General features: G+C 38.3%; 1 pseudogene; it reads right to left on the bottom strand.

Annotated features, from left to right (window-relative positions):
• LOC144368925 (ATP-binding cassette sub-family A member 13-like) overlaps nt 1–21,201 on the bottom strand; it is a 398,370-nt pseudogene that overhangs the window by 98,066 nt on the left and 279,103 nt on the right.

The following is a 21,201-nucleotide window of genomic DNA, read 5'->3' as shown; positions in this document are numbered from 1 at the left end:
GGATTGTATTGCTAGCACATCATACAACATCTTGCAAAAAGTATTCAATAAGTATTTTCCAGATGAATACAAATTTAATTATCAATTCTAACCATTTCTCTCTAAATCTAAGCTGCTCTCTTTTCTTTATGGTTTTCAATCTGATGCATTTTAACTTTCAAGTAAATTTCAATTTCCCCTGTAAACTGTAATATGCCTATATTTTAATAATTAAATAGGTACAGACCACTGAGTCAATATTATACTAACATTAATTTCATGCTTTTCACAGTGCAATATTTTTTATGGAATATGTTATCATGTTGTTATGGAGGAAAATGGGTGAAAGGTAATAGGAGCTTAATTTTGCAACCTTGCAATTCTCAAACTATTTTAAAATAAGAAGCTATTAAAACTCAATGAAAATATCCACGGCCAGTACTCAGTCGTCTTAACTCTTTTTTTCTGTATTTTTTTCCCAAACCTGAAATCACCTTTTGGCAAAAATATAATATATTTCACACTTATCTTTGATGATTGATAGCTAGACATTCAGGAGTGTATATTATATCATTTATATAACATTCCAAAGCATGAAAAATGAATCAATGCATATAAAAATAAGAAAATCAGTTACCCAGAAGGCAATTATTGATGAGGAAGGAGCATCAAAGGTGTTAAATATATTCAATTAATCTAAGAGGGGGTTACATGGGTGTGTACAATTTCTAAAAATCCACAAAATTATACTTTCCTGCTTGAATGTCATTTCCTTGTCCCAGATGAAGGTCTGTTTCTTGATCTTTCACCTGGGCTTTGCCCTTCAAAGGCCTTTTCCTACTCTAATGGATCAGGCCATCATTATGCCATCCTGTCTCCAGATGATCTCCGCACAACCTGTGGTACTTTACAGATACCTCCCGGGTCTCAACCCAGAGTTACTTATCTCAGGGTACTAGGAAGGGACACAGGTGTGCACAACTGTTTAATCTTCACAACTAATTCTGGTGGCTGGAGAACAAGTGACGAAGATTACTTCTTGTTGGGCCCCCTTCCAACAATCCACAATCCTAATTCATTCAACTGCACTCAGCAATGTGACCCTCAGACATCTTCCAACTGAAAATCACAATAAATGGTATCTTTATCAAAGAAGAAAGATCCAGATGGACACTAGATATAGCAGAAATTTGCAGATGCTCCAGCATACCTAGTATCTGGACCACATGGCTATTCTGACTCAGCCAGCACAAAGGACACAGAGAGCACACCCCAGCTCCAGGGGGAAAAAAAGAGAAAGCAGGAAAGAAATCCCCAAACTCACCCAACCTAGATGATGTTGGGCTACAGCTGAATGCTAACTGAGATCTGAATTCTTAGCAGACAACCAGGGGTTTCGGAATGGAGCCAGGGTGTATTAGACAATGACAGCAGTGAGGCGGGCTCCACACTCAACATCTAGCACCAAGGTTCTAGTGACAGATGCACTGCTCAGAATAAGGAAAGCCAAGTCTATTCTGTTCCTATTCAGAGCGCATGGTCCTATTCTCTTCCAAGATTCAACTATGGCATGTATAATTTTCCTATATGCTTGTAATTAAGCAGAGATAATTGACATATAAATACTACAGAGGTGCCCCATAGATTTTAAAAAAAAGGATGTTATAGACATGTTGAGATGGGTCAAAGTATTTTGGGAGCTTAGCAGAGACAGGAAGAGGTGTTGGATGTGAAATCAGACAGGTGCAGGTAATATGAGGCAAACATCTCGTGTGGTGATGGCAAAGGATCACAGATAGCTTTACCAGGCATGAGCACCAGAGTTAGAGGTGCTTGTTAAGAACCTTGGACTGTACCTTTTAAATAATAATTAGTGACCCCATTGGATCTGGATTTAAATGACAAAAATGACAGCATGTCACAGTCATTAAACTATTTTGACAGATATCTATAAGGAGCATCAAGCAACTGGTATCTAAATTAGATTAAATTTCTTTGCTCTGTGACCTTTATGCAGACATAAAACAACAAAATTCACTATCTATTGTGAATATTAAATACAAAATTCTTTTTTTTTAAATTTTGACACAGGGTCTCACTACATTGCTTAAGGCCTCACTCAGTTGCTGAGGCTAGATTTGAACTTGCCTCAGCCTCCCGAGTTGCTGGGATTACAGGTGTGTGTCACTGGATCCAATTAAAGACAAAATTCTAAAATAAGGTTCAACTAATACTTACACTTTACAAAATAAACATAATCCAGAGGGGTTTTGTGTGTGTGTGTGTGTGTGTGTGTGTGTGTGTATGTGTGTGTAACCCAGAGCCTCATACCATGTGAAGCAAGTGCTCTACCACTGGCCGTATCCCCAACCCAGAATGTCTTTTCTTTAAAAAAAAAATCTTTTGATAATATAGGAGGATGAAGCAGCTGAAATTCTGCCAAAGGGGGGTCTACATTACAGGTTTTAAAAAAGACTGTACTGTGAAAGGATATCACAGCACAAACTGTATTTGTACAGCTCTCAGATTTCTACTTCAAATTGAGTCAGTTTTTATAAATCTGCAGATTCCAGAGTGATTATGGCCAAATTCAAAAGAGCTTTGGAACTTGTATTCAAAATGGTTCTCTACGTTAGCAGCTTACATGGGCTATGTGAGAAAATGCATCATGAAATGACTGAAAAGGAAAACATACGTATATGAAAATCACCATAAAATATTAATAATGTTAGTTAGCCTTTATAATTTTAATAGGTTCTCCAGTAACAGGGTCTTAACAATTTCTCCAAAATGAATCTCCCCCTTAGGCAGAAGTCAGAGGGAAATAGCACTGGGAAAGAGCAGGTCAATGGATTCAGGTCATGCAGGAGGAGATGCATCATTGAGGACCTGCACAAGAAAGTACATTTCTTCCCTATGTATCTCAAATGTATTATCTGACAATAATCTAGACTTCTTTGCAAAGTGGGTGTATGCGTATGTGTGTTTGTCTCTGTGCATGTATATAGATTATAATACATGTCTATGCATCTATCTAAACTGTGCATGGCACTGACTTGTATTCTAACTTAACAAAGATAAGAACACAGCAATAGAAGGAACTAGATTGGGTGAAGGCCATGCAGTTATCTCTACTGAATTTTCATACTTTCCTGCTTCCAAGAGTTAATGGCATTTAGTCATAAAATAAATTACTTTATGGTATCAACCAAATTCACCTGAGGAACTACAAAGTAACAAGGAAATTGAGCAATTTCAAAGTGGAAAATACATGGAGACAACTAAATAATTGGAACGATCATCTCACCAGTTGGCACTTTATCTTTTGAAATTCCCTTTTCCTGGTGTTGGTGACTCAACATGAATCAAAATAAAAAAAGAAACATAATATCTTAACTTATTATAACCATGCATAATACTGATCAGACACTTTTCTTATCTTGCAACCTCCAGGCTGGACTTTTTTTTCTCCCTCTCTTTATTCAAAAGTCACTGCAATGAGAGGCAAAGCCCTTCAGAACACACCTTGACCACTGCAGAAGGTTCCAGTGCAGTAGGATCCTCAAGAGGAGAAGAATTGTGCCCTGAGAGGCCAATACCACAAAGATCCATCCCAGGAAGTCCATCTCAAAGGGACTCACATAGGAATCAATGCCGAAGTTGTAGGTCAGGTCATATTTGATCTGGTTATAACAGAGTTCTATCAGTCCTTGACCCAAGCAGAATTGAGGGAAAATAGTGAAGACCCACTTGAGGACATCATAGATATTCTGTAAATTCTGCACAGAGAGAGAAACAAACAATAAAATTAAAAACTATTTCTCTTTTTATAACACACCCATAACTTATTTTCCTCCTTTGTTGGGGCTGTGTCCCAGGTTTCCCTATCCCAACTACTCAGGAGCATCCTCACACAGCTATCAAACTAAAGAAGTTTACTCTTCAGATTTTGGATACAGTGGTATTTGCCTTGCTTGGCTTTACCTGCTTGCAACCCATGACACCTTTATTCCTTTTCTCTCCTTTAGAATAGGAATGCCTATCATATATATGTCCATCTCACCATTATATTTTGGAAGCACATAACTTATTTGGTTTCAAGGGATCACGGTTCGAAACAAAATTGCCTCAGGATGAAATATAACTTTTTCAGTCTCACCCATACCTGATTCAGGTGGTATTTATAAATGAGACCTTTGGACCTTAGATTTTAGAGTGGATGCTGCAATGAGTTAAGACTTTAGGGTTGGTGAGATGGAATGAGTATATTTTGCATGGGACAAAGATTTGAACTTTGGGGGCCTAAGAGCAGAATGTTATGGAATGAATATTTGTGCTACTCTCAAATTCATACTTTGAACATTGCCAACACTGTCAATGTGTCACTGTTAGACATGGGGCCTTTGAGAGGTGGTTAGGTATAGATGAAGTCATGAGGATGGAGCTTTCAAAATGGAATCAATATACTATGAGAACATCAAGGGACAACAATGCTCTCTCTCTCTCTCTCTCTCTCTCTCTCTCTCTCTCTCTCTCTCTCTCTATCCTTTCAGGACACAATGAGAATGTAGCCATCTGCAAGTCAATCACAGGGTTCAATGAAGAACCAAATCTAAAGTCCCCTTGATCTTGGATTTCTCAGTATCTAGAGCTATTGGAAATATGTGTCTACTGTTTAAGCTGTGGTTTTTGTTACAGCAGTAGGAGCAAACTAAGACACATGGGTAATATTAGTAGTCAAAAGATGACATGAATGTTTCAATGAGTAGGAAATATCAGGAACTTGTGACTGTGAACACTTAAATAATATACCAAATGTCTAGTTAATTCTTAACACACAATAAACATTAAATATATGCATCATCATTATTAAACACAAAATTGAGTGGTGCCACAAAAACATGTATAAGAGGTCAAAAAGATCCCAGAGGAAACAAATCAAATAAGATAGACTGTATGTCTGAACACAATTTTAAAACAGAATATATCTAAAAATTTTAAATCTCTCATACATCCTGTTCTTATCGTTACTATCTGGTAAATGCTAATTTTACTTTTAAATGAGATTAAACTTATTATACTGTTAAATCAATTGTCCACTAAATGCTTTTGGCAAATTGTCATATGCTTTCAGCTTCATTAGACTTTATCATATTTCATTCTCTCAATAAATATAGAAGATTTCTTCAGTTACCAATGAAGAAACAGTCTCAAATGGTGATTAATATATGCAAGCCACACTCATTAGGGCCAGGAATTGATCCTGACCTTTCTAATCCAAAGAACAAGGTCTTTCCACTAAGGAGCATAGCCTTTGGAGAAAATTCACCAAAATGCTGGTCTGTTCAGTTGACCTTTAGACTCAGTACAGCTACCTGAAAGTATTTAACCCAGAAAGAACACATTAACTGGAACTACCAAAGCCCTGCAAATATAATGAAGAATTAGACTTATATTTTACAGTCTTTCTCTACTCTATCTAAAAATGATCAAGTTTATTTTATAAGTTAGGAAAAATCATCACAATATGTTCATATGATGTACTATATATATATCATATAATATATATTAAAAATAAACTTACATAATTGTCAATGCATATTTCTCACTAGATAATATACAGTTTTTCCCTTATAATTCAAACTAAACACTTAACTAAGCTAAGTATAGCCTTAAATAATGTGTTTTTGGGCTACAGCAAATTTAATAACAATTTTTTAAGGCATTTACTATCAAAATATGATTTATTGTCTTTTGCATGTAGACATGAAGAAAGTACAAAAGCTTCATTTAATTCTTTCTTATTTTTTTCTTGACTGCTACTAGTTATAAATTTTGATCAGTCTTAAAGGAGCTTATTAATTCCACTTTTCATAAAACTATATCCCTGGATCAATTAATGTACCTCATGAAAAGATTTTATATTATTAGTGTTGGTATAGGAACAGCAGAAGAGTGTAGCTTTTAACTCAGGAATTGGTAGGTAATTAAGGAAATGACATACTAATGGTGATGACTTCGTATCTCATTTTAAGGAATTCTCAATCATCTCCATACAAGTGTGAACAAAGACATATGAACACTGAGTTAATAAAGAGTCCACGCATTTGAGGGGTTGTAGCTGCATTCATGGAAAAAGGATCCACAGTGTTTCATTTAGGATATGTAGAGACTGATCACATGACCAGTCTATCCAGAAACAAGCACCATTCTTTTTAACTCCACCAACATCCTCCTGGCCCCAACTGGAATCCTTACCAGTAGGAGAGAGAGATTCTAAACTTCCTTGCACTAGAAACTAAAAGCATAATTTTATCAACTGTGATTTGATAGCAATGAAAAAATATCACATCAACACTATAGTTTATATGCATGATGGTTAATATGACATTATGATTTTGATATGCGGTGCCCCTCAAAAGCTCCTGGGTTAATACAGCAATGTTGGAAGGTGAAATGCCTGGGTTCTGAGAGCTACACCTAACCAGCCCATTCTAGTTTGGATGGGCTAAGTGGATGTTAACTGTAGGGCATGGCTGGAGGAGGTGGGAACTGGTACCATCTTAGTACCCACTGAGGATGGATTCTGCCGTGGAAGGGTTCATCTTCCCTGCTGGCCTTTCCCCTTTCTATCTCCGCTTCCTGGATGCCAAGAACAGATATTGCCCTTCCACCAAGCCAATCTGCCATAATATTCTGCTTTACCTTGGCCCCAGAGCAATGGAGTTACCTGCCCATGGAATAAATCTCTGAAAACCATGACCTCAAAATAAACTTTTCCTCCTCTCAGTTCTTCTTGTTAGGTATTTTGGTCAAAGCAACAAAAAGCTGACTAATACATATGGGTTATATTAGATGTTATGACTGATCTGAGAAGTCAGATGCTATTTTTTTTTTTTTTGGTTTCTTTCATTAAATCTGTAAGATCATATTGTTCCATGACTTACAAATGAATACTTTTCTTAGAAATGAATATTTGAATAATTGTGAGTTTTTAAGACAGAGAATATCAAAATAAAGAACAAAGGAAAAGAAAGACATAGGAAAATGTAATAAAACTGCTCTTATTACTTATTACCAATTGATTTAGACCAATTTTATTTTTGCAAAAATAGTACCTATTAGCTAGCATTTTCTTTAGGGAGGCAATGATGTTTATAATTGGAAGTAACAATGTGTTTCTACCTGCCATGCTTTTAGACTTTAATGGATGAAAATGTTCCTGGCTAGTTTCCTCTGTTATCTTGTCCCCTAGAATTGACCTGAATTCTGAGTTTCTCACCTTTGGGATTGTTTATTTGGGGTCTGATTTATTTTTCACCATAGTTCCTATGTATTCCTGATGGCACATGTCATATTACAAACTGATAGAGGGGGAGGAAAATTATATTCTGCTTCTGCTGATTTCAATATTCTTCTCAAGCTAATGCCAATTAATTGTTCTGAAAGCTTTCTATTTAAAGGCTAGACATATTAACACAGATTACTGTCAAACCAGATCTGTAAAAAAAAAAAAATCACTGAAATAGATCATTCCCCTCATTGAATGTGTAATGGATATTTACATACTTCACTGCTTCTGCACAAACATGAGGCACAATAATAAAAAATAATATTGGCCATCATTCAAGAGACAGCTAAGTCTGATCCAGTCTTGAGGAGTAAAGCTGCCTGATCAGGTAGACATCAGTTCTTGAGTCATTGGGAATGACACCAGCAGCACATCCTTCAACAGGGAGCTCTGTACCTTTCTCAGGTGATTTCCTCAAACTAAGCATCAGTCAAACCCTGGGAACAAATGAGAAATCAAAGCTCATGTGAACAGCAGGAAGCCAGAAGGGAACAGTGTGATCAGAGGTGAGAAAAGAGTGCAGAAACAAAAAGGGTTAAAATATAGACTCAAAATAGAGCATAAGGTCTGAAGTCTATACCCATTGGTCACACATGGGCTGTCAGATGGCTTGAAGCACAGGCCAAGAGTGAGGAGAGACAGAAGAGAAGGGGAATGGCAAGGAACAATTGGAATGTGTCTACAGAAAGCATTCAGCTTGACCTAGACACCTATTTGGACGTTTGGAAAGTACCCTAAAAGGTCCTTGCTAATGGGAATGGCCTAATGAAGAGAAGCATTTCTCTATTTCTTAGCAGAATTTACTGGTTTTTATTCCTTTAGTAAAAACTAAATTAGTACTAGGCGATATAGGAGAGAAGGCAGAATCCATATAGATGTGTTATGATCTGAAAGTAGGGTCAGTTGCTGTGGCCCATCTTACACTGTAGTGTCCGGCCACTGCCATGGTGACATTGTGACAAGGCACTTATCATTGTGTGGTAGTAGGAGCAAATGTGACTCCATTTTGTTTTATGACTTCATCCTGTAAACAACCATGCCAAGTAGAAGAGTCATGACTGGGGCAAGGTGTTCTTTTCCTTTTGCTATAGAAACCTTTAAGAACACAGAACTACCTAATGGGGTATTGTTTCTGTAACTAGGGTAACGGGACTCTGTTTCTGTAACTGGGGTGACTGGGCTAACTGTGATTGGTTAGACTTCCCTCTGCTTGACTGCACTGTCCCACTTCTGTAACCTGGCTTGCTTGCATTGGCTAGACCCCCGAACATCCTTTTTGCGGTTTTCAGGCTTATAAGGAGTGCCCTTGCAATTGTTTGGGGCTGATCAGGGGAACAGCCTTATGTTCTGGTCAGCCGCCACCGGTGCGCTTCAATAAAGGCTTGATTTGATTATCCATGAGTGGTCTGGAAGTCAGTTTATGAAACCCAGGGACAAAGCTTTAACTATAACAATTGCATTAACTCATCCATCATTAATCAGTATTTCACCATCGAACCATCTCTGAGAAAGGCACCAGGTATGCAGCAATGACCATCTTCATAGATCTGCCTTGGCTTTTGGAACAGTTGCAACTGTGCATCCTTTGTTCAATTATCACCAAGCCAGGACATGGCTCTTATAATGCTACAGATGGGTTTTTAAATTAGAATGCATTTCTTTTTCTGGAATTTGAAGGCAGTGGATACTAGCACATTTCCATTGAATTGCAGTAGGAAAAATCAACAAAAGACACATGCATCCCTGTTCTCCTCTTGTTCATGCCTTCAGAAATGGCACATTGCCACTGACTGACCTGAGCTTTGGAGATGATGGCCAGGATCCGGGGCATGGTGGTCATTAGCATGGTGCACAGACCAAAGATAAAGTTCAATGAGATGTAGGAGATGAAAGCCACATCTGAACTGGAGAAAATTCTGGACATCAGATACATCCATGGAAGTGTTGCATATCTGAAAAACAGGGTGGAAATTTATATTTATTCTCCTATGTTTATTTTTATAATGACTGAATTACAGATGCAATTTTACTGGCCTGGTAATGTTTTTGTGTACATAGTTAACAAAAATACACTTCATGTAATATATCTCATGGTCTCCAATAGACAAAGCGTTCTTCCTGCGACTTCCAATGACCCTAAACATAATGGAAAGAGCACTGTGTACGTTGGTTAGGAGCCTGACCGTCCAGCTTTGGGACCTGGGGCAAATCAGCTGACATTCCCTCACCACCTCTTCCTGCAATGGGACACTCCTCTGTTCTGTGTCTCATCATGAAGAAATAATGCTTGGGGCTGGGGTTGTGGCTCAGTGGTGGAGTGCTTTCCTAGCATGTGTGAGGCACTGGGTTTGATCCTTAGCACCACATAAAAATAAATAAATAAAATAAAGATATTGTGTCCACCTATAACTAAAAAATTATTTTTAAAAAAGAAATAATGCTTATTTGTTACAGTGAGAATTGAAAAATAATGAGAATATGAAAAGCCACCAGTGCTCTACATAAAAATAAGGCATAAAGATAAAATCTGAAAGTTTCATGTACAGAATGCATATTCATAGTAGGCACTATGCTGTCACTTCCACAGTGTCCTCTACTCCTCCACACACACCCCAACAATGTGAAAGGTGGAACTCTGATCCTTCTCTTCCAGGTAGAGCAACCAAGAGTCGACAACTTTTTCAAACTTTCAGAGCTGACCATACATGAGTCTGGCACGGGATTAATTTCTGAACATACCAAGACTGAGTAAGAAGGAGTATTGCTAAATACTGAGCCCTGGAAGCAGTCCCTGTGAGTTTCTGATGACATCTACATCTAAAAATCCACCCTGTCCCTAAAATGAAACCTTTTATTTTCTTCGTTTTATCTCCCACAGTCTTAAAACTGAGTTTCATTCATGGCCAACTTCCTTCTACTTCCTTCTGTTGCAGCAAAATGTATTGCACATTGTATTGCACACCATATTAAAGGAAACTGGCACTTCGAATGATAGTTCCAAATATCAGCAGAGAAGCTACTTACTTTAAATCATAGCCTTTCCCATAAGCTTCATACATCCAGAGTCCTTGTGTGTTCTCTGTACACTGAAGGTAAACACATCACTGTTTTCTTTATAGTGACTGTTAAACCTGAAATACTTCAGAGTACCTTTAAATGACTAAGCTTTTCTTAATATGTTAACTAGTGAGACTGAAATGATGTGAGATGTCAGGGCCTCAGGATGGTTACTATCTTAGTTAAACTTTCCTTTTCAGAAGAAATCTGTGATACTGGAATGTATTCCTGGGCTAAAAACTACATTCTCTTATTTTGGAAAATATTTGGAATATTATATATAAAATCATATAGTATCTCAGAAACTTTCCTCAATAGCAGTCTACACCCTAATTTGGACTTGATGAAAATTATTTGAGCACATGCTAGAGATGAGAGCCATAAAACAATTATTCTAAAATACTTGCTGTATAAAAGAATTAAGTTAAACCAAAATAATTACCAAGAGAGAAACTGTGACTTCTCATTTCTTCAAACTGTCAATATCTGTCTGAAATAAATTACTACACAGAAGAATCAACCCCTGCCCCCACTCATATACACCACTTATCTATATTTTCTCCTTTGTTGTCTCTTCTGGGGCAACAATCAAGTGCTACCTTCTGTTATCTAACTTTGTTGAGAAGCAAATAAAATCACAGTATTGAAAGTATTTTTGCAACTGACATATAAGCAATAGCAGCATGTGAGTCAAATTTGGGGGTAGCTTTAATTGCCATAAAATTTGTTCTGGGAGTGAACAAAAAATTGTCTTAACTTAAAACTACTGGTTCAAACTCTATATTATAGAACAACATGTAACAGATTGCTTTTCTTTTCCACATGACAGACTTCATAATAGCCTAAAATAACCATTTTGGTCCGCATATGCCTCCACTACAAAAGACCAGATCACTCTTTGTTCCTTGTAAAACATGATATCCAGCCAGCTCTCTCTATTAAATTTGGCAATGTGGGGTTTAGAGGAATTGGGGAAAGAGGCTCTGCACTGGGCATCTGATGTGGTCAGCATTGCGCAAAGCACAGCAGGATCACCACCCCCTTTGATCAGCATCTCTGCATTGGAGGATGAAATTTAAGAATGCCTTCCTCCAATCTATTGGAGGGACTAATCCTCACCTGGAAGCTAGGCCCTGCTCCACTGAAGATGGCTCAGAATCTGCACTTTGTTATTGTTACATAAGGTTTCCATACTGGGTTTTTTCATTTAAATATTTGACAAGTAGATCAAAGCATTGTCTAAGAAAAGTGAATCAGAGACAAAGACATAGTCTAAATGATGCCACCAGGGAGCTCCTATTGCTACATTAATGAGCAGCCTTTGAGAGTGGCTTTCAGCCAGTGATGATTCCACCACATCACTTTTTTTTTAACTACATTTTCATTAGTTACCTTTTGAATACTTGGTTGAAATGAATATATTAGCAGCTCAAATCCCCTTATCTTTTGCATTTTTTAAGAAAAAAATTGAATCGACTTGTAGAACATAATTTATTGAGGGGGTGAACCCTACTTTAGCTTTTTCTATTCCGTGATAGTGATATTTTACTAAAATATAATGTATCATTTTAAGGATTTTAGAATTTTCTGGACATTGGTGTACTGCTGAGTAGTTTCCTGGAATTTATGGCAGGGTATTGTTATCACATCCCCCCTTCAAAAACTGACCCTTTCCCTACTCTGTGTGAATTTCCCAAGACACCAGAGAGGATTCTGTGACTTCATCCTCATAATCATTCAGCACTAAACATGCCCCAAATATATTCTAGAGTTTAATTTTTTTTATATACGAGCTAGACTATTTTTTCTTTCAAAAAATTTTAAGTATTATTTTCCTCTTTTTAATAATCCCCTTCCATCAATTTTTACTTGAAAGAAAAAGATAAACACTGTGACTAGGCATTTGTGTTTTGTTATCTTCTAGAGAGCATCTATTCATTTATCTCAGCTCTTATTTTCTTAGAGTCCAACTCATTGCATGTCCCTCCCTCAATCATGGATGTGTTCTGAGGTTCCAGCTTGTTCTGGGACTCAGCCTTCCTGGAGATTGTTCTTGGGCTTCTGGTACCTACAGGTCCTGGTGGGGACAAGAGTGAGTCACCTCTGCATCCTCACCCATAGATGGCTAGGTATGCAGGAGATGCAGCTCCCCAGACTGAGGCTCTCTCTGCTCTGTCACCCATAGTAGTGGGTCACTGGTTTCAGAGTTTCACAGTGGGGTGGCTGTGCTCCAGTGAGGAAATAATGACCTTTTAAATCTGGGTTAGTCTACGACTAGATGTTACCCCATGAACTCTTTTGGGCTCTACTTTATTGGAAATTAGTCCAGATAGCAAACACAGTCTGACTTATCTTTTATATCTTCTTATTCCTGCTAACCTAAGAATTCTGAACAGGAAGTTTGTAATAGAAATTGTTTATCAACAGATCTGTGAGTCTTTAAACCTCTTTTTAAAAAATGTAGTTCTATACATAGGGAGAATTCTTAACTTGGTGCAAATTCCTAAAGGAGCTCATAATCAAATTTATGGTTAATAAAATTTCCTTAAAATATGCTTATAAGGGGGCTGGGGATGTGGCTCAAGCGGTAACATACTTGCCTGGCATGCATGGGGCGCTGGGTTCGATCCTCAGCACCACATACAAATAAAATAAAGATGCTGTGTCTACTAATAATAAATATTTAAAAAAATTTTCTCTCTCTCTCAAAAAAATATGCTTATAAGAATTTCTAAACATTGACCTTATATTTCTTAATTTTTGAAATCTGTTCCCCTAAAATTAAAAAAATCATTTACTTTTTGTTAGTAAAGTCCATTTTCTAACTCTATAAGATATATAACTTATGTACTCAATGGGATCAACAAACTAAAAATCAGGCCATATACATATATAGTTCTTTATATAAGAGCTTAATTTCAAACTGAATATTTAAAAAAACATGTCTACTATAGCATGTTTTATAGCAGAGAGCATCATATCTCCAAAAGAGTAAAATAATTCCAAGAGTAACAATAATAGCTAAACTTAATTTAATTGGACTCTGTACCACTCATTAGACAAGCTGTTTGCAGGAACTATCCAATTTAATCTTTCCAGAAACAGAATTTGAGTTTTACAGGGAAATACTGAGGCTTAGACAGAAGAATTTATATTTCCAAGGCCACAGTATTAGAGAGTAGCAATATCAATATTCCTGTTGCCCTTTCTCTGTCCTCCTACATATCCTTCTACCTATTCGTCTATCAATTAATTTATTGATCCATTCATCTGATAATGATGAATACTTCTTCAAATAATTTTTCATCACCTAATTAGATGTTCTAAAAAATCCTGAATCACTGATATAAGAAGTATGTAAAAATCATTTTAGTTGTAATCTTAGGCTTAAATTAAAGATGAATGTTTTATTTCAAAACAGCCTTGAATTACGATAAAGTCAGTACAGTAATTATTTCCCTATAAGAAAGTGTCTATAAGCAAACACATACGCTGGCCACATAAGACACATATTTCTGATATCAGATAGGGCATTATTTAGGGTTCACTTGTAATGATCCTGATTAGTGTACATATGAGAAATTTGTACAGTGATTTTTCTCTTTATGTGATTTTTTTCTCTGAGAAAAAAAGTAATCAAAGTCAGGCAAAACATTTTCCAACTACTAACGTTATAGGAGAGGGAAATATATGCCAGACAGCGCTTCACAAGAGAATCTCCTCAAATGCAATTTCAGAGCTAACTGGATTATGTATTTGAGCCCATGATTAATGTCAAAGTGAGAATAACAGAGAATCCATTTCCCACTGCACAAGTTTGTCAAACAGCTTGAGGGCCTTTCTGAGACAGGGCCAATGCCATCTTCATTATGACCCTGTCACCCTTTCTCCCTCCACGGGAGCATTTATCATCTTGCTCAAGCTTGTTTGTTCAGCGTCCCTTGTAGAAGCAACATAATTGCTCAGGAGGAGAGAAAATCATGAAGCCAACAGCAGGTTCAAAGCCATCCTGAGGGTTTTCTCTTTCAGAAAACAAACCATAATTTTGCAGCAGTGTTTCTCATCACATACCCGAAAAGTGCCAGCAGGAGGGCTGTGGCCGCCAAGTTCTCACGGAAAGTGAAAGCTGTTAACTGGAAGGCCATAATAATGGCGACACACAGGCAGACGGAAACCAAGTAAAAGAGCTGAGAAAATAAGAAGAAAAAAAGGGAGAACGTGTTGCATCAGTTGGTCATGTTATATGTATCATTAGCTACTTATCTCAAATGTTCCCGTTAACTTCTGCTTAAACATAGCTTCTACTTCACATGTTGCAAGACTGGTAGTATAATTTGTCCTAGACAATCAGGACAGTCACTGTTATGGGCTGAGTCATGTCCCCCCCCGCCCCCGCCCCAGAATTCAACAGTTGAACACCTAGGACTTCTGAACATGACTGTATTTGGAGACAGGGCTTCAAAGAAGTGATTAAGTTCACACGTGAAGCCTGGTCCTATGTGATTGTGCCCTGATAAGAAGAGGAAATCAGCACACAGATACACAGAGGGATGAAACCACAAAGACACAAGAAGCACCATCTACAAGCCAAGGATAGAATCCTCAGAGAAACCAACCCTGCTTGTACCTCAGTTTCAGACTTGCAGCCTCCAGGACTGTGAGAAGATAAGTTTCTGCTAAGTGCCCAGTCTGTGGTATTTTAGGGTATGACAGCCCTAGCAGCCTGACAGGGTCAGTTCTACCCATCTTCTTTCAGAAAGGTCAAGGAATCCAGCCACTCCCCAAGAACAAGGCTCTGCCCACATGTAGAATGAAGGGCAGGCTCCTTGTCCTGCCCTCCTACATAGCCTTCCTTTGAGATACTCCCACGGGACAACAGCCAGGGCGCTTCTTGGGGCTCTCCATACTCAAAGATTATTCTTTGGGGAGCCTCTGGCTGTAGAGCTCTTCTCAGTGTCACCCAGGTGGCTAATTCATGCTGACTTTTCAGATCTCAGCTTAAATTTCATTTCCCTCTTTAACCTCCCAATTTGAAATTATCCTCCTCCCTATTGCCCCTTTTTATTTTCTCAATACATCTAGCTCTGAGCCCCTTCTACCTGGTACATTTATTTAGTGGTTTTCTACTGCTTCCCATTAGATTATAAGCTCTATGACAGGAGAGATATTCTCTCACTTTTTCATGACTTTAGGATCAACAATTATGTCCATTTGAGTAACTAAAATAGCATACCATAGCCTGAGCGGCTGATAAATAACAGAAATGTATTGTTCACAGTTTTGCTAGCTGGGAAGCTCAAATTTATGGCATCAGTAGATTTGTTTTCTGGTGAGGGGCCGCCCACCTTTTTCTTCATAAATGGTACATTTTCGCTGTGTTTTCACATGATGGAAATGGAAAGAGATCTCTCTAAGGTCCTTAAATAAAGGCACCAACCCATTCCAGAGGGTTCCACCTACATGACTAATTTCCTCTCAAGGTCCCACCTCCTAATACCATTACATTGACTATTGGGTTTGAAAGTTGGATTTTGGGTGGAAATTAACATCCAGACATACTTTGACACATAGAAGGTCAAATGAATAAAATATTTTATTCATTTATTCTATTCATCTAATGAGTCATCAAATAGAATGATCAGGGAATGGATGCATAAAGATAGAAGAAACAATAAATCAAGAAGCTAATAAATCCTCCCTATCCTGAAACTCCAAAGATGAATATTATAGGTAAATAAGAGCCTCACATTGAGTGTGAGGAATAAAGAGATTGTCAATTACGGAGGTAGCAAAAGAAAAACCCTAGGGTTTGGGAAAACTTTGGATGCTCTTTGGTATCCTGGTCCTATGACTTGGTTCATCTTCCCTTTCTCTGGGGATGGTGAGTCCATTAGACACCATGAATGGGAGACGTGGAACAGAAGAGTGACTCTTGGCCACATGTGGTACTGCACCAAATTGAACAGGAGGTAAAAGCAGGCGCTGAGCCTGTGCCATACCAACCAGAATTATGATCCTGGATGAACCATTTCCTTTCTCCAGACTTCAAGAACCCCTTGGTAAAGATGAGGGCATCCAAGGACCAGCATTATTCAGTCTTGTTTGAGATTCATAAATTACCTTGGGTTTCTAATGAAAGTAAGACCTCAAAGACCTATCCACACCCATAGAACACAATCTTGCAGGTGGGCCCTCAGGAATCTAGGGAAGTGTCTAGATGGTTACTACCACTAAGCAGGCTTAGGGAAAACCCTGATTGAGATGAACTCAGGTGTGACCTGCATAAACTGTACTTTTTTTAAAAAAAATCTAGGTTACATGATCAAAAAGAAGCAAATCTGCTAAATTCTAAGCCAGCTCAAAGGAATAAATACTACATAAGAGCAACATGTTAATGCATCAGATTCTGCACAAAATAACACAGCTGTTATAGAACCTAGTTAATGGCAAGTACTCTGCAAACGTTAAGCCTGCCCTACTCCCACAGACATAAAATTTCTCAAATCATAGGATGAGTCATTTATGAAGGCGCAAGGACAAAAATATCACAGTCCTACAAAAAGGGCAATGCCACTCTGTAACAATGAAAGTGACTACTGACCATCAAAGAGCACTTCTCTCAAAGAAGATGCACTTTGTAAAGCAAGATAAATGTCCTCAACTCTAGGGAACAGCTCAACAATGCATCTGTTACTGTCTTCTTCGGGACCGCAGATAATGATCAGGAGAGTTTCTGCTGGGAAACTGAATTCCTGCAAGAAATACTAATAACTGCTGTATAAACTAGAGAATGGAGCTCAAGCCTCAGTGGGGGTGCTTTTAAGCATGCAGATGACAGATCTTTTCTAATTATTTATTAATCACCTCATCACCCACCCCTTCAAAAGTGCATATTAAAGGTGATTATTTATTCATTTCCCTAATAAGAAACTTTGCATTTCTGGTCAGGCTCTTCATTTCCCAGCCTGAGATTCCTGAGTCTTTGCCATATGAAGCATTCCTAAATGACAGATAATGACCAGTAAAGGTGACTTAACCTGAAATGCTCTCAATAATAAATGATCCCTTCTTTTGTGGATAGTCCCCACACGCCCAGGTCTCCTCTTCCTCACCCTCCCCCCACACACACACATACATTGAAGGGATCACTAGCATAGAGGTTACTGGGATCTCATCCCAAATCCTACCATGTCATACAGGAAGTGAGTGAACCAGTAAGTCCTGTAGCCAAGGCCACTTATGTGCTGCAATCTCTTGGCTCCAGTCACTCTGTCCCTCACCACAGAGCTACCAATTGATGCAGACAGGATAGAGAATCCCAGCACAATGCAGAGGGCAACACCACACTGGCGGATGCTCTCCAGGCTGTAGGCAAAACAGAATAGCTTGTTAGATTTAGAGGAAGAACGGGGGTCTTCTTTCTATTAAAATCAGGGAAGATAATCATTTAGGCAAACTAGCTGAATATAAGAATTCTTTCATTAAATCCCTGTGACCAACTTTGGAGACATGGATTATTGTTCAGAAGCTAAAAGACATAACTGAGAATTATAAAGTTGAAGAGCAATTTCAAATGAAAGACATGCCCAGGGTGACATTCAAAATACAGTGTGGACTTTGCCTACATTGGAATTTCTTTGTTCTACAGCAGCCCCTGCCAATAAGGGGCATTTGCATACCTTACAGGCCCATCTCCAAATTTAGTTACTTAAAATACCAAAATAATTTTACAAATGGTCAAGGTCTAATCATACACATTGCACACTATCTTGGGCACTTTTTAAAACTAGAATACTACTCTTGTTCTTTTGTCCAATCATGTGCTGCCTGCTCTCCTCTGTTCCACCTCTGGGAACAGCAGTGCACAAATGATCTTTCAGGTGTCCAACATGATGAAACATTTCACCACCAAACATCCGCTGGGCCATGCTTTCTTTTCCAACATGTCTTGTTCTATAAAAGATGTCAACTAGCCCACTCCTGGAACTCTAGGCAGGTGTCAGAGACTGTTAAAGATATTATCTTGAAAATCACTATGTGAATGAGAGGACAAACTGCAACCCATCCTTTCTGTGATGGTAATGATTTGAGGAGAGAATGCCAATTAAGCATATTTTATTCTCACCTTGGTAGGTCATAGCAAGTGAATAAATAGTATTTATATTTATTATTGAATTTTAACTAAAAGTTTGTCAAACATGATATGGAAAGGGAGATGGAAGAAAAAAAGAGAAGTTGGACAGAACTATATCTTGTAATAAGACAAAGGAAACTGACATTCTTACCTAAAAGAGCTGGCTTTAACACCTGCCCAATGGCTCCAAGCCCCATTGGGACTGTGAGGAAAATCTCACACGAGAAATACCCAGGGAGGACACTACTATATTCACCTATCTGAATTCCACATTTATGATGTTAAATTGAAAAAGTGGCCCAGAAGATGTGCAGTCCCATAAGCTGTGGGAAACACATCCCCTTAGGATGATTTCTGCTTAAAAACAGAGCTGCGTGATATTCTCATCCATTTTAAGCTCAGTCAAAGCACTGACCCTTTTAATAATCACTTTCCTCCTGCTTTTCAAAGAGATGCCCAGGCCCTGTGCCGCTAACTATATATGCCAACTTCTCTCCCAACATATGTCAAAAAGGGATCAAAATCACCACTAAGAGATTCAAAGATATTCTTCCATACTTGGGGCCCTTCCAGCATTCCTTCAACTCACATCTTGTCTTCATTCAGCAAGGATCCTCCATATGGGTGGCTATAGAGTGTAATTCCTGCGAACAACATTTTGAAAAGTAAGCCTTCTGCTGCATGGTGACACACAGCCCACCTTCAACCCACATAGAGTCTCCTTGCCCATAAAACATCTCCCGGGTGCTTTACCCAGGCCTCAGTCCTTTAGTAGCAACAAATGGCAAATTCTGTCATGTAATTCAGCTAATGTGTACTGGGATTTTTGCATTGCTGCCCTGGTTAAACATAACTAGGATGTAGTATAAACGCATTATATGTCAGGTACTATGCTCATGTTATATGTTATCATTAAGTGTTGTGAGTATCTCAGTACTGAAGGAATATACCATTCATATTTTATGGTGAAGAAACAGACTCAGGCTACATAACAATATGCAGAGGAGGTCATCTGATAGAAACCAGGTCAATATTCAGTTCACATCTAGATCAAGCCAGATCTAGACAGATAGAAAACTCAAAAATTTCTTTTTTCCTTAGAACAATTTTTATTTTGGAGTTGTCCTTGGCTTTGTTTGCTTTCTCAGGCTTGTACATTAGTGCAATGCCAGCAGCCAATGTAGAGAAATTGCCATCAAGTTTCAAGTAAAAGGATTTCATTTAAAAAGTTGTTCATAATATCACACAGCATGGTATCTCTTCTCTAGCAAATCCCAGTCAATACTATATCAAGAACTCCATAACTTCAGGCAAATGGTTTGTGTTTCATCTTAAAGACACTGTGAACTATGAGAGTAAATGAGCTTCCTTTTTCTAATTGGTTGTTTTAAATGTTTGTAGATAAATTGTGGCTTGAACATGGAGGCCAATTCAGAAAACACAAAATCTTTGCTTTATTTTATGTAGTCACTCCTGTATTTTCCTTCTCCTTTGAACTCACTTTCAATTAATCCTGTTGTTTATATTTTGCATTCCCCTATGGGGGGGAACATCAAATTCTTACTAAAACAATCATGGAGTATAAATAAACATAAATAAATTAAAAGGTACAGTGTTAAAACAGACCAAAGTGCTCCAAAATCCCAACAGTTTTGCTGCCAGACACCTTGACTTCTGTCTGTTTACCACCTGTTCTCTTCAACTTGACCAGCCTTTTTATTTCCTCCATTGTGGACTCAATCATGCACTAAAGAAAGCTCTGAATCATGGCAGACAGAACAGTGGGAGCTAATGACCCAGCTAGTCTCTTGTACAGTTTCCAGAATAAGTTCTCTGATTATAAATTAATATTGTAAAGATATGCTGTCCTGGCTCCTGGGGCAGGGATGGGGCGGGGGTCCCATGTCTGTTGTGTGGGTTCCCAGAGCATTACAAACAGCTGCTTGGAGAGGACTCCGTGTCTGTCTGGACCACTAACATTCCCTACTCTTTCTCTCCCTTGTCTGTCTGTTGCTGAATGTGACTTCTGTCCTTACTCTTTATAGTATTTTCCAGTTACCATGCTTTCCAGCAAAAGGTCTGACCCATAGGCGGCAAGCCTTTCATTTGATGAGGAGTCTGATAGCGACCAGGTCTACCAGGTGGTCATATAAAAGCCAGCAGACCTTAGAAGTGCTTACACGAGGGGAGATTCTGCCAAGTGTGGCAGGTGTCCCTTTGGGTGCTGCAGAGAGGGGGAGTATAGTTGCAATGTTGTATGGTATTCCAGAGTCTGTGTACGAATGAGAGTATTCTTGATAAAAGCAAACTCAGAAAAGTGTGGTTAGCCCATGAAGATCTGGAAATCATGTCATTTTAGAAACATAAGAGAATACTGGAATTATTCAACTAGAAAATACAAACACACACACACACACACACACACACACACACACATATCTGGGGCAAGAGGAAGCTTGGAAATGTCTTCAGCTAGCTAAAGCATCATCATGGCTCACAGGAAACAGATTGGGTCTATAATGTTTTGGAGGGAGAAGTTGGTCCAAGGGGGAAGGTTCAAAAAATATAATTAATGAAAGATAAGATCAGAGAATGGGAAGCTCAAATTCTAGGGAAGAGAGAGGACTGCATATTGAGTTTAGTTATGTAGGCAATAGCTTTCTTAATCATAATAAAACCC

This window comes from Ictidomys tridecemlineatus, chromosome 12, assembly GCF_052094955.1.
Source record: "Ictidomys tridecemlineatus isolate mIctTri1 chromosome 12, mIctTri1.hap1, whole genome shotgun sequence".
NCBI classification, from domain to species: Eukaryota; Metazoa; Chordata; class Mammalia; order Rodentia; family Sciuridae; genus Ictidomys; species Ictidomys tridecemlineatus.
Note: the sequence above shows the minus strand (reverse complement) of the source record. Positions and strands in the feature narration are given on the sequence as shown.